This window comes from Carassius gibelio, chromosome A5, assembly GCF_023724105.1.
Source record: "Carassius gibelio isolate Cgi1373 ecotype wild population from Czech Republic chromosome A5, carGib1.2-hapl.c, whole genome shotgun sequence".
NCBI lineage: Eukaryota > Metazoa > Chordata > Actinopteri > Cypriniformes > Cyprinidae > Carassius > Carassius gibelio.
The window spans coordinates 2156314-2173390 of record NC_068375.1 but is presented as its reverse complement, the minus strand read 5'-3'; the positions used below and the strand labels follow the sequence as shown (position 1 = coordinate 2173390).

The 17077-nt window shown below is 37.6% G+C and overlaps 3 long non-coding RNA genes across 6 annotated transcripts in view; 2 read left to right on the top strand and 1 right to left on the bottom strand.

Annotated features, from left to right (window-relative positions):
* The window catches only part of LOC127988561 (uncharacterized), a 90316-nt gene extending 84293 nt beyond the window's left edge, over nucleotides 1-6023 (bottom strand). For both annotated transcript variants that reach the window (XR_008161745.1, XR_008161747.1), the window contains exon 1: nucleotides 5802-6023. This is a non-coding gene — a long non-coding RNA (uncharacterized LOC127988561). The remainder of the gene's footprint in view (nucleotides 1-5801) is intronic.
* Nucleotides 1-17077, top strand: part of LOC127988591 (uncharacterized) — a 67572-nt gene that overhangs the window by 6616 nt on the left and 43879 nt on the right. The gene's annotated exons all lie outside the window — the stretch shown is intronic.
* LOC127988578 (uncharacterized) overlaps nucleotides 1-17077 on the top strand; it is a 33648-nt gene that overhangs the window by 4404 nt on the left and 12167 nt on the right. Inside the window, exons 2-3 of one of the 3 annotated variants that reach the window (XR_008161751.1) lie at nucleotides 6916-7061; nucleotides 16429-16762. This is a non-coding gene — a long non-coding RNA (uncharacterized LOC127988578). Of the gene's footprint in view, nucleotides 1-6915; nucleotides 7062-12850; nucleotides 13758-16428; nucleotides 16763-17077 lie in introns of those variants that run through there. The other 2 variants (XR_008161752.1, XR_008161753.1) reach the window with 2 other exon arrangements.

Below are 17077 nucleotides of genomic sequence, written 5' to 3'. Positions count from 1 at the left end.
TTTAAATAAGGATGATCACCACTAGGTTGCGCTGTTTCGAAACTTCTCACGCTCCTTCAGGACATTGTACTGATGACCCATACCATTTTTTGTAACAATCCGTTGATGCGTTCTGAAAATACAGCATTTTAGCACAAAATTCAAAATGGCCGACAGTCAAAATGGCCGAGATGGTAAAATTGGATATCAGTCGACTCGGCATGTTGCCCTGAATCTAACAAGACCAATGTTATGATTTTTGGACAAACTGTTTAGAAGTTATAAGCAAAAATAGCAATTTTCCATATCTCCGGACCAGTAGGTGGCGCTGCGCCGAAACGCAGCAAGTAGCCTCAAGTCATGCTTGTTATGACATGTACCAGGTTTGGTCTGAATAGGATAAGTCGTTGCCGAGATACAGCCTTACGACTGTTTTTGTAAGCGTTACGTAAAATTTGTTAGAGCGTTTATCAAAAACGGTTTGACGAATCAATTTGATTTGCATAACTTTTGGTCAGCACTGCCTGAAGATGACCTGGTTCAATTTTCGTGTGAATCGGACAAACCGTCTAGGACGAGTTCGAAAAAGTATGTTTTTAAAAAAATTCTAAATGGCGGCCATATTTCTATGACGGAAAATGACTGTATAGGGTGCAATCGAATTGGCTTGAGCTCAGAAATCAGAGGAAAAAAGAATTTTGTTGATTGGCCTCACGGTTAAAAAGTTATTAACAAAATTAAAGTGAAATTTCGGACAGTTGGTGGCGCTAGAGGGAATGTCTTAGACACACCAAAATTGGTGTACTTAATGTTGGCACTGTCCTCTATCAGAATGTCAAACCAAAACAACTTTCCCGCATTCGGTTCTATGGGCTGCCATAGACTCCCAGTCGGAAGAATAATAATAATAATAATAATAATAATAATAATAAGAACCGGAACAAAAACAATAGGTGCCTCGCACCTTCGGTGCTTGGCCCCTAATAAATATAGCTGCAAGCAGCAATTACGGGGCCAAGCACTCCAACGGCAAATGTAGTAGCTAAGCATCGCATAAAGCATCACACCAAATACATTAATGAGCAATAACAGCAATTTTGGAATTACTGTATTTGAAATGGCAAAAAAAAAAACACCAATACCACCTCTAGTAGCATGATTACTTGGTTTATCAAGCTTGACCAATAGGTGACACTGTTATAAAATCAATTTGGTGTACTCTGTGTGACTTTTCAATGACACACACAAAGTTTGGTGTCAATATGCCAAAGCATTCCAGGGATACAGCCTCAAGTGTCATTTTCTCATTGTGCCTCAAATTCGTCGATGTGGTATGCGAAAACGGTTTTGTCTATCGACTCAAAATCCATAACTTTGAATCAGTATAGCCTGAAGATCATTTGATTCGAATTTGGTGAAAATCGGACATACGGTTGATCAGGAGTTCGAAAAAGTATGTTTTCAACATAAATCAAAATGGCGGACCGGAAGTTCAGCTTACCGTGGTATATTTGGTATCTATGTTATCGGCATAAGCCAGGGAATATTTTGAGCCCAGTTTCCTTCAAATAGGCTAATGCATTAAAAAGTTATTAGCATTTTAAAAAGTGTAATTACTCATGGTTAATGAATGGTTTATTACTCTTGACCAATAGGTGGCGCTGTTACCAAATTTATGTGGCATGGTCAGTGTGAGGTGGCGATGACACATACAAAGTTTGGTGCAAATATGTCAAAGTGTTGCAGAGATACAGCCTCAAATGCATTTTGGCACCCTTCCAGCAAATTCGTTGATGCGCTAAATGAGAACCGTTACGTATATCGACACAAAATCCATAACTTTTTGCCAGCATGGTCTGAAGATGATGCACGTCAAATTTGGTGAAAATTGGGCTAACGGTCTAGGAGGAGTTCGAAAAAGTAGGTTTTCAACATTAAGCAAAATGGCGGACAGGAAGTAAGGCCAATTTTCACATTATTGGTATCAATACTCTCGGCATGACCCACAGAATATAGCGAGACCATTTTAATTTTAATAGACTAATTTATTCAAAAGTTATTAGCATTTATGTGATATTTCATTATAACTATTGGCCACAAGGTGGCGCTGCCACCAAACTTTTTGAGTACCTTCAGGGCATGGAGCCGAATATTTTTGTAATTATTTGCGAAACGATACGATGCTGCGTTCAAAAAATACAGCATTTTAAATCATAATTCAAAATGGCCGACGCCTAAAATGGCCGACACAGGAAAATTGGATATCATTCGACTCGACATGACTCACTGAATCTAAAGAGACCAGTTGTGTGATTTTTGGCCAAACCATTCAGTAGTTATAAGCCAAAATATGCATTTTTCATATCTCCTGACCACTAGGTGGCGCTGTGTCGAAACACTGCAGGTAGTCTCAGTTCATGCTTGTTATAACACACGCCAAGTTTGGTCTCAATATGACAAACCGTTGCCGGGATATAGCCTCACGTGCATGTTTGCGTGCTTTTCGTCAAATTTGTTTACGTGTCATTCGACAACAGTTGGACGAATCAACTTGAATTCCATAACTTTTTGCCATCATGGTCTGAAGATGATCTGAGCCAATTTTCGTGGCAATCGGACTAACCGTCTAGGACGAGTTCGAAAAAGTAGGTTTTTCGAATAATTGAAAATAGCGAAAAAACTAAACCTTGCGATTTTTGAATTTTAGGGTTCATTCGACTTGGCCTGAGCCAAGGATTCAGAGGAAAAAAGAATTTCCATTTTCTGGCTTACGGTTCAAAAGTTATTAGCATACAAACATTGAAAGTTTGGACAAGTGGTGGCGCTAGAGAGTAGGAGTTAGAGGCTTCAAATTTGCTATAGTTAATGTTGGGACTGTCCTCTATCAGTGTGCCAAATTATACAACTTTCCCGCAAACGGTTCTATGGGCTGCCATAGACTTGCGGCGGAAGAAGAAGAAGAATAATAATAATAACGCCAACGAAAACAATAGGTGCCTACGCACCTTCGGTGCTTGGCCCCTAAATATAGCTGCAAGCAGCAATTACGGGGCCAAGCACTCCAAATGGCAAATGAAGATGACTCACGTCAAATTTGGTGAAAATTGGGCTAACGGTCTAGGAGGAGTTCGAAAAAGTAGGTTTTCAACATTAAGCAAAATGGCGGACAGGAAGTAAGGCCAATTTTCACATTATTGGTTTTTGTTTTGGTTTTGTTTAAAAATTTGTTTACGTGTCATTCGACAACAGTTGGACGAATCAACTTGAATTCCATAACTTTTTGCCAGCATGGTCTGAAGATGATCTGAGCCAATTTTCGTGGCAATCGGACTAACCGTCTAGGACGAGTTCGAAAAAGTAGGTTTTTCGAATAATTGAAAATAGCGAAAAAACTAAACCTTGCGATTTTTGAATTTTAGGGTTCATTCGACTTGGCCTGAGCCAAGGATTCAGAGGAAAAAAGAATTTCCATTTTCTGGCTTACGGTTCAAAAGTTATTAGCATACAAACATTGAAAGTTTGGACAAGTGGTGGCGCTAGAGAGTAGGAGTTAGAGGCTTCAAATTTGCTATAGTTAATGTTGGGACTGTCCTCTATCAGTGTGCCAAATTATACAACTTTCCCGCAAACGGTTCTATGGGCTGCCATAGACTTGCGGCGGAAGAAGAAGAAGAATAATAATAATAACGCCAACGAAAACAATAGGTGCCTACGCACCTTCGGTGCTTGGCCCCTAATAAATACAGCTGCAAGCAGCAATCACGGGGCCAAGCACTCCAACGGCAAATGTAGTAGCTAAGCATTGCATAAAGCATCACACCAAATACATTAATGAGCAATAACAGCAATTTTGGAATTATTGTATTTGAAATGGCAAAAAAAAAAAAAAAACACCAATACCACCTCTAGTAGCATGATTACTTGGTTTATCAAGCTTGACCAATAGGTGACACTGTTATAAAATCAATTTGGTGTACTCTGTGTGACATTTCAATGACACACACAAAGTTTGGTGTCAATATGCCAAAGCATTCCAGGGATACAGCCTCAAGTGTCATTTTCTCATTGTGCCTCAAATTCGTCGATGTGGTATGCGAAAACGGTTTTGTCTATCGACTCAAAATCCATAACTTTGAATCAGTATAGTCTGAAGATCATTTGATTCGAATTTGGTGAAAATCGGACATACGGTTGATCAGGAGTTCGAAAAAGTATGTTTTCAACATAAATCAAAATGGCGGACCGGAAGTTCAGCTTACCGTGGTATATTTGGTATCTATGTTATCGGCATAAGCCAGGGAATATTTTGAGCCCAGTTTCCTTCAAATAGGCTAATGCATTAAAAAGTTATTAGCATTTTAAAAAGTGTAATTACTCATGGTTAATGAATGGTTTATTACTCTTGACCAATAGGTGGCGCTGTTACCAAATTTATGTGGCATGGTCAGTGTGAGGTGGCGATGACACATACAAAGTTTGGTGCAAATATGTCAAAGTGTTGCAGAGATACAGCCTCAAATGCATTTTGGCACCCTTCCAGCAAATTCGTTGATGCGCTAAATGAGAACCGTTACGTATATCGACACAAAATCCATAACTTTTTGCCAGCATGGTCTGAAGATGATTCACGTCAAATTTGGTGAAAATTGGGCTAACGGTCTAGGAGGAGTTCGAAAAAGTAGGTTTTCAACATTAAGCAAAATGGCGGACAGGAAGTAAGGCCAATTTTCACATTATTGGTATCAATACTCTCGGCATGACCCACAGAATATAGCGAGACCATTTTAATTTTAATAGACTAATTTATTCAAAAGTTATTAGCATTTATGTGATATTTCATTATAACTATTGGCCACAAGGTGGCGCTGCCACCAAACTTTTTGAGTACCTTCAGGGCATGGAGCCGAATATTTTTGTAATTATTTGCGAAACGATACGATGCTGCGTTCAAAAAATACAGCATTTTAAATCATAATTCAAAATGGCCGACGCCTAAAATGGCCGACACAGGAAAATTGGATATCATTTGACTCGACATGACTCACTGAATCTAAAGAGACCAGTTGTGTGATTTTTGGCCAAACCATTCAGTAGTTATAAGCCAAAATATGCATTTTTCATATCTCCTGACCACTAGGTGGCGCTGTGTCGAAACACTGCAGGTAGTCTCAGTTCATGCTTGTTATAACACACGCCAAGTTTGGTCTCAATATGACAAACCGTTGCCGGGATATAGCCTCATGTGCATGTTTGCGTGCTTTTCGTCAAATTTGTTTACGTGTCATTCGAAAACAGTTGGACGAATCAACTTGAATTCCATAACTTTTTGCCAGCATGGTCTGAAGATGATCTGAGCCAATTTTCGTGGCAATCGGACTAACCGTCTAGGACGAGTTCGAAAAAGTAGGTTTTTCGAATAATTGAAAATAGCGAAAAAACTAAACCTTGCGATTTTTGAATTTTGGGGTTCATTCGACTTGGCATGAGCCAAGGATTCAGAGGAAAAAAGAATTTCCATTTTCTGGCTTACGGTTCAAAAGTTATTAGCATACAAACATTGAAAGTTTGGACAAGTGGTGGCGCTAGAGAGTAGGAGATAGAGACTTCAAATTTGCTATAGTTAATGTTGGGACTGTCCTCTATCAGTGTGCCAAATTATACAACTTTCCCGCAATCGGTTCTATGGGCTGCCATAGACTTGCGGCGGAAGAAGAAGAATAATAATAACGCCAACGATTACAATAGGTGCCTACGCACCTTCGGTGCTTGGCCCCTAATAATAATAATAATAACGCCAACGAACACAATAGGTGCCTTCGCACCTTCGGTGCTTGGCCCCTAATAACGCCAACAAACACAATAGGTGCCTTCGCACCTTCGGTGCTTGGCCCCTAATAATAACGCCAACGAAAACAATAGGTGCCTACGCACCTTCGGTGCTTGGCCCCTAAATATAGCTGCAAGCAGCAATCACGGGGCCAAGCATTCCAGCGGCAACATCAGGAGCTAAGCATATGTAGCATCAGACCAAATGCAACAATGAATAATGAAATTAATAATTGCATGATTGTAATTGAAATGGCTGAAAATCGTTAATAAAAGTTCCACAGCGAGGAGCTAAGCATGGCATGGAGCATCAGACCAAATGCAACGAGTAAGAAAAGCAATTATTGGAAGAGTGTAATTGAAACAGCCAGTAAAACTCCAGTAAAATGATGCATTATCATTTTTGGAAAATAGGTGGCGCTGTAATCAAATCGCTTTGTTGTGTTCTGTGGGAGGTGACAATGTTGTGGGCAATTTCTTTCAAAATACTTACAGACCTTTAGGGCAATGAGTCAATCATGCCCACCGAGTTTCGTTCCGATCGACTTCCATTAACCTTGTCAAATAGGTGCTTAAAGTTGTTTGGCCAATGGCGGCCATGTTTTTTAAGATAAGTGAAATTCCTCATAGAGCACTTGTGCCACATTGGGCCATATCAATTTTCAAGTTGATTGGATCAACGGTTGCTTAGTTATAGCCATTTGATTTTTTTTCATCCTGTAGCGCCACCAAGTGGCAGATATGGAAAAAAAATAATAATTTGACTAAAGTTTTTGTTCATTCATATGAGTTCTGAGTTTGGTGAAGATATCTCATTTTGTTCCCGAGTAATAGCCTTTTTCGTAAAATTGGTCCACGAATTTGAATGTTTTGGGTCACCTGGTTTTTTGTTCAGTCTTGATCAAACCACTGCAATAATATTCTCTGGACTCTCTAGATCAATAATTTTCAAAAATATGTTGCATTTTGTCCTTTGGTTAGCTATAAGAGGTCATTTAGGAAAGGGCCGTGGCCACATGTAACCTAAAGCCTATAAAACTGAAACAAAAACTCAAAACTTTATGAAACTTGGTTATAACATGTGAAAGATGACACACCAAGCATGCAAAGGTGCTATAACAGTTAAAATGGCCTAAAAAACAAAAGATTTCTGTTGTGAATGGCATTAAACTGCAAAAAAAAAGGGGTAATATAATCACACATGCATTAGATCTGTATTTTTTCTAAACAATCATGCAAAATTTAACAGAGATTAGGTAAAAAAGAACAGTGTAATATTTATAAAGCTTCAAAACCCAGTGTTGAATAAAAAATTGCAATTATAACCACTAGATGTCACCGGAAGACCACTAATGAGCTCACTAAAGACTAAAACATTACAGTTTATGGGCTTGTTGAGGGATTCATCTAGAAAAAATGTATATTACTATTATTTAATATTACTGTTCAAGCATTTCAGATCACATTGAGTCAAAGTTTACCAATTTATTCATACAGATATATCTAATGTTTATAATTATGCCAGATTATGATTGCAATGAAACCTGAAAAATGACATAGAAGCCCATAAAAACAGAAGACTTGCAATAGGTTTTATCACCCATCATTTATTTTAATTATCTATATATATAACAAAATGTGTGCATCTGTGTGTGGGTTTAAGAATGCTTATTGAGTATTAATATACTAGTTTAAACATTTCATGTTTGTGTGTGTCTGTAATTCTGTTCTATTCTTTTACTGTCAGCCATATCTAGGTTATTTAAAATCAGTGCAGTACTATTATCTAGACTGTGAAATTATACATAAATTGCGTATGCTTCTTTGGAATGAAATTAAGACAACATATAACAGTTATAAAGGTTAAAGAGACAGTGTTGTATGATAAATTGCATTTACGACCACTAGATGTCACTGGAAGACCACTAATGGGCTCACTAAAGACTAAAACATTACAGTTCATTGTCTCGATGATTGATTCATCTAGAAAAATATATATTACTATTATTTAATATTACTGTTCAAGCATTTAAGATCACATTGAGTGAAAGTTCAACAATTTATTCATACATGTATATCAAATGTTTACTATTATGTCAGAATATGAATGCAATGAAACCTGACATAGAAATGTAAGAAAAGAAGTCTTTCTGTGAGTTGTGTGTCACCTATAATTTATTTCAAATATCTACATTCAACAAAATGTGTGGGCATGTACTTCTCTCTGTGTGTGTGTGTGTGTGTGTGTAATCATGCTTATTGATTATTCATATAATAGTTGAACCATTTCATTTCTGTGTGTGAGTGTCTGTGAGCCTATTCTCCATGTTAGACAATGGCACACACAAGTTTGGCTTAATTACAACAAAGCTTTGCAGAGATATAGCCTCAGACTCATTTTGTGAAGATGCCTGACATCTGAAGCAGCGCTGTACAAAAACGGTTTCGTCTATTGACACGAAATCCATAACTTTTTGTCAGCACGGTCTGAAGATGATCTGATTCAATTTTGGTGAAAATCAGACAAACGGTTGAGGATGAGTTTAAAAAAAAAGGTTTTCAACATGAATCAAAATGGCGGACAGGAAGTTTTGCTTAATATGACATAATTGGTATGTATGTTGTCGGCATGTCCCAAGGAACATTTTGAGACATGTTTCATGATAATAGGCTAATGCAATCAAAAGTTATTAGCATTATTGGAAATGTAATAATTAGCGGTTATTGATTGGTTTATTACTCTTGACCAATAGGTGGCGCTGTGACCAAAATGATGTGGCGTGGTCAATGTGATGTGACAATGTCACATATTAAGTTTTGTGTAAATATCTCCAACCTTTGCAGAGATACAGCCTCAGATGCAGTTTGGCATCTTTCCAGCAAATTCGTTGGTACGCTAATTGAAAACGGTTACGTGTATCGACACAAATTCCATAACATTTTGCCAGCATGGTCTGAAGATGATCCAAATCAAATTTGGTGAAAATCTGAGCAACGGTCTAGGAGGAGTTCGAAAAAGTAGGTTTTCAACATGAATCAAAATGGCGGACAGGAAATTTTGCCAAAATTGACAAATGGGGTATCGGTGTTCTCGGCATGACCGAAGGAATCTATCAACATCAGCTTTGTTACAATAGGCTAATGTATGCAAAAGTTATTAGCATTTTTCGAAAAAATCGTTATAACTATTGACCACAAGGTGGCGCTGCCCCCAATTTTTTTGTGTACATTCAGGGCATGGAGCCGGACATTTTTGTAATTATTTGCGAAACGATACGGAACTTCATTCTTAAGATATAGCAATTTACAACTAAATCCAAAATGGCCGACGCCCAAAATGGCCGAATTGGGAAAATTCGGTATCATTCGACTCGGAATGATGCACTGAATCTAAAGACACCACTTTTGTGATTTTTGGCAAAACCGTTCAGAAGTTATGAGCAAAAACATGCATTTTTCATATCTCCTGACCACTAGGGGGCACAGCGCCGAAACACTGCAGGTAGTCCCAGGGAATGGTTGTTATAAGACCCACCAAGATTGGTCTCAATAGGCCAAACCGTTGCGGAGATATAGCCTCACGTTCACGTTTGCGTGCTTTTCGAAGAATTCGTTCATGAGCTATTCGGAAACGGTTTGAGAAATCAACTTGAATTCCATAACTTTTTGCCAGCATGGTCTGAAGATTATCTGATTCAATTTTCGTGACAATCGGTGCAACGGCCTAGGACGAGTTCGAAAAAGTAGGTTTTACGAACAATTGACGATAGCGAAAAAACTAAGCCTTGCGATTTTTGAATTTCGGTGTCCATTCGACTCGGCATGAGCCAAGGAATCACAGGAAAAAAGAATTTTCATTTTGTGGCTTACGGTTCAAGAGTTATTAGCATCAAGTTTTTGAAAGTTTAGACAATTGGTGGCGCTAGAGAGTTTGAGTTAGAGACTTCAAATTTGCTACGGTTAATGTTCAGACAGTCCTCTATTAGTGTGCCAAATTATACAACTTTCCCGCAATCGGTTCTATGGGCTACCATAGACTTGGGGTGGAAGAAGAAGAATAATAAATATAGCTGCAAGCAGCAATTACGGGGCCAAGCACTCCAACGGTAGGAGCTAAGCATGGCATGGAGCATCACACCAAATGCATTAATGAGCAATAACAGCAATTTTTGGATTATTGTAACTGAAATGGTTAAAAAAATCATAAATACAACCTCTAGTAGCATGATTTACTTGCTTATCAAAATTGACCAATAGGTGGTGCTGTTATCAAATCAATTTGGTGTACTCTGTGTTACTTTTCAATGACACACAGAAAGTTTGGTGTTAATATGCCAAAGCATTCCAGAGATACAGCCTCAAGTGTCATTTTCTCATTGTGCCTCAAATTCAACGCTGTGGTATGCGAAAACGGTTTCGTCTATCATCACAAAATCCATAACTTTGTGTCAGCATAGTCTGAAGATCATCTGATTCGAATTTGGTGAAAATCGGACATACGGTTGATGAGGAGTTCAAAAAAGTATGTTTTCAACATAAATCAAAATGGCGGACCGGAAGTTCAGCTTACTCTGGCATATTTGGTATCTATGTTATCGGCATAAGCCAGGGAATATTTTGAGCCCATTTCCATTCAAATGGGCTAATGCAATAAAAAGTTATTAGCATTTTAAAAAGTGTAATTATACATGGTTAATGAATGGTTTATTACTCTTGACCAATAGGTGGCGCTGTTACCAAATTTATGTGGCATGGTCAGTGTGAGGTGGCGATGACACATACAAAGTTTGGTGCAAATATATCAAAGCGATGCAGAGATACAGCCTCAAATGCATTTTGGCACCCTTCCAGCAAATTCGTTGATGCGCTAAATGAGAACCGTTTCGTATATCAACACGAAATCCATAACTTTTTGCCAGCATGGTCTGAAGATGATTCACGTCAAATTTGGTGAAAATCGGACTAACGGTCTAGGAGGAGTTCGAAAAAGAAGGTTTTCAAAATTAATCAAAATGGCGGACAGGAAGTATGGCCAATTTTCACTTAATTGGTATCAATGCTCTCGGCATGACACACAGAATGTAGTGAGACCATTTTAATTTTAATAGTCTAATGTATTCAAAAGCTATTAGCATTTTTGTGATATTTCATTATAACTCTTGACCACAAGGTGGCGCTGCCTCCAAGTTTTTTGAGTACCTTCAGGGCATGGGCCCGAAGATTTTTGTAATTATTTGCGAAAAGATACGATGCTGCGTTGAAAAAATACAGCATTTTAAAACATAATTCAAAATGGCCGACGCCTAAAATGGCTGACACGGGAAATTTGCATATCATACGACTCGACATGACTCACTGAATCTAAAGAGACCAGTTGTGTGATTTTTGGCCAAACCATTCAGAAGATATAAGCCAAAATATGCATTTTTCATATCTCCTGACCACTAGGTGGCGCTGTGTCGAAACACTGCAGGTAGTCTCAGGTCATGCTTATTATAACACACACCAAGTTTGGTCTCAATATGCCAAACCGTTGCTGAGATATAGCCTCAAGTGCATTTTTGCGTGCTTTTCGTCAAATTTGTTTACGTGTCATTCGACAACGGTTGGACGAATCAACTTGAATTCCATAACTTTTTGCCAGCATGGTCTGAAGATGATCTGAGCCAATTTTCGTGGCAATCGGACTAACCGTCTAGGACGAGTTCGAAAAAGCAGGTTTTTCGAAAAATTGAAAATAGCGAAAAAACTAAACCTTGCGATTTTTGAATTTTGGGGTTCATTCGACTTGGCATGAGCCAAGGATTCAGAGGAAAAAAGAATTTCCATTTTCTGGCTTACGGTTCAAAAGTTATTAGCATACAAACATTGAAAGTTTGGACAAGTGGTGGCGCTAGAGAGTAGGAGTTAGAGACTTCAAATTAGCTATAGTTAATGGTGGGACTGTCCTCTATCAGTGTGCCAAATTATACAACTTTCCCGCAATCGGTTCTATGGGCTGCCATAGACTTGCGGCGGAAGAAGAAGAAGAAGAATAATAATAAATATAGCTGCAAGCAGCAATCACGGGGCCAAGCATTCCAGCGGCAACATCAGGAGCTAAGCATATGTAGCATCAGACCAAATGCAACAATGAATAATGAAATTAATAATTGCATGATTGTAATTGAAATGGCTGAAAATCGTTAATAAAAGTTCCACAGCGAGGAGCTAAGCATGGCATGGAGCATCAGACCAAATGCAACGAGTAAGAAAAGCAATTATTGGAAGAGTGTAATTGAAACAGCCAGTAAAACTCCAGTAAAATGATGCATTATCATTTTTGGAAAATAGGTGGCGCTGTAATCAAATCGCTTTGTTGTGTTCTGTGGGAGGTGACAATGTTGTGGTCAATTTCTTTCAAAATACTTACAGACCTTTAGGGCAATGAGTCGAACATGCCCACCGAGTTTCATTCCGATCGACTTCCATTAACCTTGTCAAATAGGTGCTTAAAGTTGTTTGGCCAATGGCGGCCATGTTTTTTAAGATAAGTGAAATTCCTCATAGACACTTATGCCACATTGGGCCATACCAATTTTCAAGTTGATTGGATCAGCGGTTGCTTAGTAATAGCCATTTTAGTTTTTTTTTCATCCTGTAGCGCCACCAAGTGGCAGGTATGGAAAAAAATATAATTTGACTAAAGTTTTTGTTCATGCATATGAGTTCTGAGTTTGGTGAAGATATCTCATTTTGTTCCCGAGTTATAGCCTTTTTCATAAAATTGGTCCACGAATTTGAATGTTTTGGGTCACCTGGTTTTTTGTTCAGTCTTGATCAAACCACTGCAGTAATATTCTCAGGACTCTCTAGATCAATAACTTTGAAAAAATATGTTGTATTTTGTCCTTTGGTTAGATAACATTTAAACAGGCCTGAAAAACAAAAGATTTCTGTTGTGAATGGCATTAAACTGCAAAAAAAAAAAAAGGGGTAATATAATCACACATGCATTAGATCTGTATTTTTTCTAAACAATCATGCAAAATTTAACAGAGATTAGGTAAAAAAGAACACTGTAATATTTATAAAGCTTCAAAACCCAGTGTTGAATAAAAAATTGCAATTATAACCACTAGATGTCACCGGAAGACCACTAATGAGCTCACTAAAGACTAAAACATTACAGTTTATGGGCTTGTTGAGGGATTCATCTAGAAAAAGTGTATATTACTATTATTTAATATTACTGTTCAAGCATTTCAGATCACATTGAGTCAAAGTTTACCAATTTATTCATACAGATATATCTAATGTTTATAATTATGCCAGATTATGATTGCAATGAAACCTGAAAAATGACATAGAAGCCCATAAAAACAGAAGACTTGCAATAGGTTTTATCACCCATCATTTATTTTAATTATCTATATATATAACAAAATGTGTGCATCTGTGTGTGGGTTTAAGCATGCTTATTGGGTATTAATATACTAGTTTAAACATTTCATGTTTGTGTGTGTCTGTAATACTGTTCTATTCTTTTACTGTCAGCCATATCTAGGTTATTTAAAATCAGTGCAGTACTATTATCTAGACTGTGAAATTATACATAAATTGCGTATGCTTCTTTGGAATGAAATTAAGACAACATATAACAGTTATAAAGGTTAAAGAGACAGTGTTGTATGATAAATTGCATTTACGACCACTAGATGTCACTGGAAGACCACTAATGGGCTTTGCAGAGATATAGCCTCAGACTCATTTTGTGAAGATGCCTGACATCTGAAGCAGCGCTGTACAAAAACGGTTTCGTCTATTGACACGAAATCCATAACTTTTTGTCAGCACGGTCTGAAGATGATCTGATTCAATTTTGGTGAAAATCGGACAAACGGTTGAGGATGAGTTTAAAAAAAAAGGTTTTCAACATGAATCAAAATGGCGGACAGGAAGTTTTGCTTAATATGACATAATTGGTATGCATGTTGTCGGCATGTCCCAAGGAACATTTTGAGACATGTTTCATGATAATAGGCTAATGCAATCAAAAGTTATTAGCATTATTGGAAATGTAATAATTAGCGGTTATTGATTGGTTTATTACTCTTGACCAATAGGTGGCGCTGTGACCAAAATGATGTGGCGTGGTCAATGTGATGTGACAATGTCACATATTAAGTTTTGTGTAAATATCTCCAACCTTTGCAGAGATACAGCCTCAGATGCAGTTTGGCATCTTTCCAGCAAATTCGTTGGTACGCTAATTGAAAATGGTTACGTGTATCGACACAAATTCCATAACTTTTTGCCAGCATGGTCTGAAGATGATCCAAATCAAATTTGGTGAAAATCTGAGCAACGGTCTAGGAGGAGTTCGAAAAAGTAGGTTTTCAACATGAATCAAAATGGCGGACAGGAAATTTTGCCAAAATTGACAAATGGGGTATCGGTGTTCTCGGCATGACCCAAGGAATCTATCAACATCAGCTTTGTTACAATAGGCTAATGTATGCAAAAGTTATTAGCATTTTTCGAAAAAATCGTTATAACTATTGACCACAAGGTGGCGCTGCCCCCAATTTTTTTGTGTACATTCAGGGCATGGAGCCGGACATTTTTGTAATTATTTGCGAAACGATACGGAACTTCATTCTTAAGATACAGCAATTTACAACTAAATCCAAAATGGCCGACGCCCAAAATGGCCGAATTGGGAAAATTCGGTATCATTCGACTCGGAATGATGCACTGAATCTAAAGACACCACTTTTGTGATTTTTGGCAAAACCGTTCAGAAGTTATGAGCAAAAACATGCATTTTTCATATCTCCTGACCACTAGGGGGCACAGCGCCGAAACACTGCAGGTAGTCCCAGGGAATGGTTGTTATAAGACCCACCAAGATTGGTCTCAATAGGCCAAACCGTTGCGGAGATATAGCCTCACGTTCACGTTTGCGTGCTTTTCGAAGAATTCGTTCATGAGCTATTCGGAAACGGTTTGAGAAATGAACTTGAATTCCATAACTTTTTGCCAGCATGGTCTGAAGATTATCTGATTCAATTTTCGTGACAATCGGTGCAACGGCCTAGGACGAGTTCGTAAAGGTAGGTTTTACGAACAATTGACGATAGCGAAAAAACTAAACCTTGCGATTTTTGAATTTTGGTGTCCATTCGACTCGGCATGAGCCAAGGAATCACAGGAAAAAAGAATTTTCATTTTGTGGCTTACGGTTCAAGAGTTATTAGCATCAAGTTTTTGAAAGTTTAGACAATTGGTGGCGCTAGAGAGTTTGAGTTAGAGACTTCAAATTTGCTACGGTTAATGTTCAGACAGTCCTCTATTAGTGTGCCAAATTATACAACTTTCCCGCAATCGGTTCTATGGGCTACCATAGACTTGGGGTGGAAGAAGAGGAAGAATAATAATAATAATAACTCCAACGAACACAATAGGTGCCTTCGCACCTTCGGTGCTTGGCCCCTAAATATAGCTGCAAGCAGCAATCACGGGGCCAAGCATTCCAGCGGCAACATCAGGAGCTAAGCAGACCAAATGCAACAATGAATAATGAAATTAATAATTGCATGATTGTAATTGAAATGGCTGAAAATCGTTAATAAAAGTTCCACAGCGAGGAGCTAAGCATGGCATGGAGCATCAGACCAAATGCAACGAGTAAGAAAAGCAATTATTGGAAGAGTGTAATTGAAACAGCCAGTAAAACTCCAGTAAAATGATGCATTATCATTTTTGGAAAATAGGTGGCGCTGTAATCAAATCGCTTTGTTGTGTTCTGTGGGAGGTGACAATGTTGTGGGAAATTTCTTTCAAAATACTTACAGACCTTTAGGGCAATGAGTCGAACATGCCCACCGAGTTTCGTTCCGATCGACTTCCATTAACCTTGTCAAATAGGTGCTTAAAGTTGTTTGGCCAATGGCGGCCATGTTTTTTAAGATAAGTGAAATTCCTCATAGAGCACTTGTGCCACATTGGGCCATATCAATTTTCAAGTTGATTGGATCAACGGTTGCTTAGTTATAGCCATTTGATTTTTTTTTCATCCTGTAGCGCCACCAAGTGGCAGATATGGAAAAAAAAATAATAATTTGACTAAAGTTTTTGTTCATGCATATGAGTTCTGAGTTTGGTGAAGATATCTCATTTTGTTCCCGAGTTATAGCCTTTTTCGTAAAATTGGTCCACGAATTTGAATGTTTTGGGTCACCTGGTTTTTTGTTCAGTCTTGATCAAACCACTGCAATAATATTCTGTGGACTCTCTAGATCAATAATTTTCAAAAATATGTTGCATTTTGTCCTTTGGTTAGCTATAAGAGGTCATTTAGGAAAGGGCCGTGGCCACATGTAACCTAAAGCCTATAAAACTGAAACAAAAACTCAAAACTTTATGAAACTTGGTTATAACATGTGAAAGATGACCCACCAAGCATGCAAAGTTTCATTAAGATCAGAAAATAGCTGGTGCTATAACAGTTAAAATGGCCTAAAAAACAAAAGATTTCTGTTGTGAATGGCATTAAACTGCAAAAAAAAGGGGTAATATAATCACACATGCATTAGATCTGTATTTTTTCTAAACAATCATGCAAAATTTAACAGAGATTAGGTAAAAAAGAACACTGTAATATTTATAAAGCTTCAAAACCCAGTGTTGAATAAAAAATTGCAATTATAACCACTAGATGTCACCGGAAGACCACTAATGAGCTCACTAAAGACTAAAACATTACAGTTTATGGGCTTGTTGAGGGATTCATCTAGAAAAAATGTATATTACTATTATTTAATATTACTGTTCAAGCATTTCAGATCACATTAAGTCAAAGTTTACCAATTTATTCATACAGATATATCTAATGTTTATAATTATGCCAGATTATGATTGCAATGAAACCTGAAAAATGACACAGAAGCCCATAAAAACAGAAGACTTGCAATAGGTTTTATCACCCATCATTTATTTTAATTATCTATATATATATATATATATATATATATATATATATATAACAAAATCTGTGCATCTGTGTGTGGGTTTAAGCATGCTTATTGAGTATTAATATACTAGTTTAAACATTTCGTGTTTGTGTGTGTCTGTAATTCTGTTCTATTCTTTTACTGTCAGCCATATCTAGGTTATTTAAAATCAGTGCAGTACTATTATCTAGACTGTGAAATTATACATAAATTGCGTATGCTTCTTTGGAATGAAATTAAGACAACATATAACAGTTATAAAGGTTAAAGAGACAGTG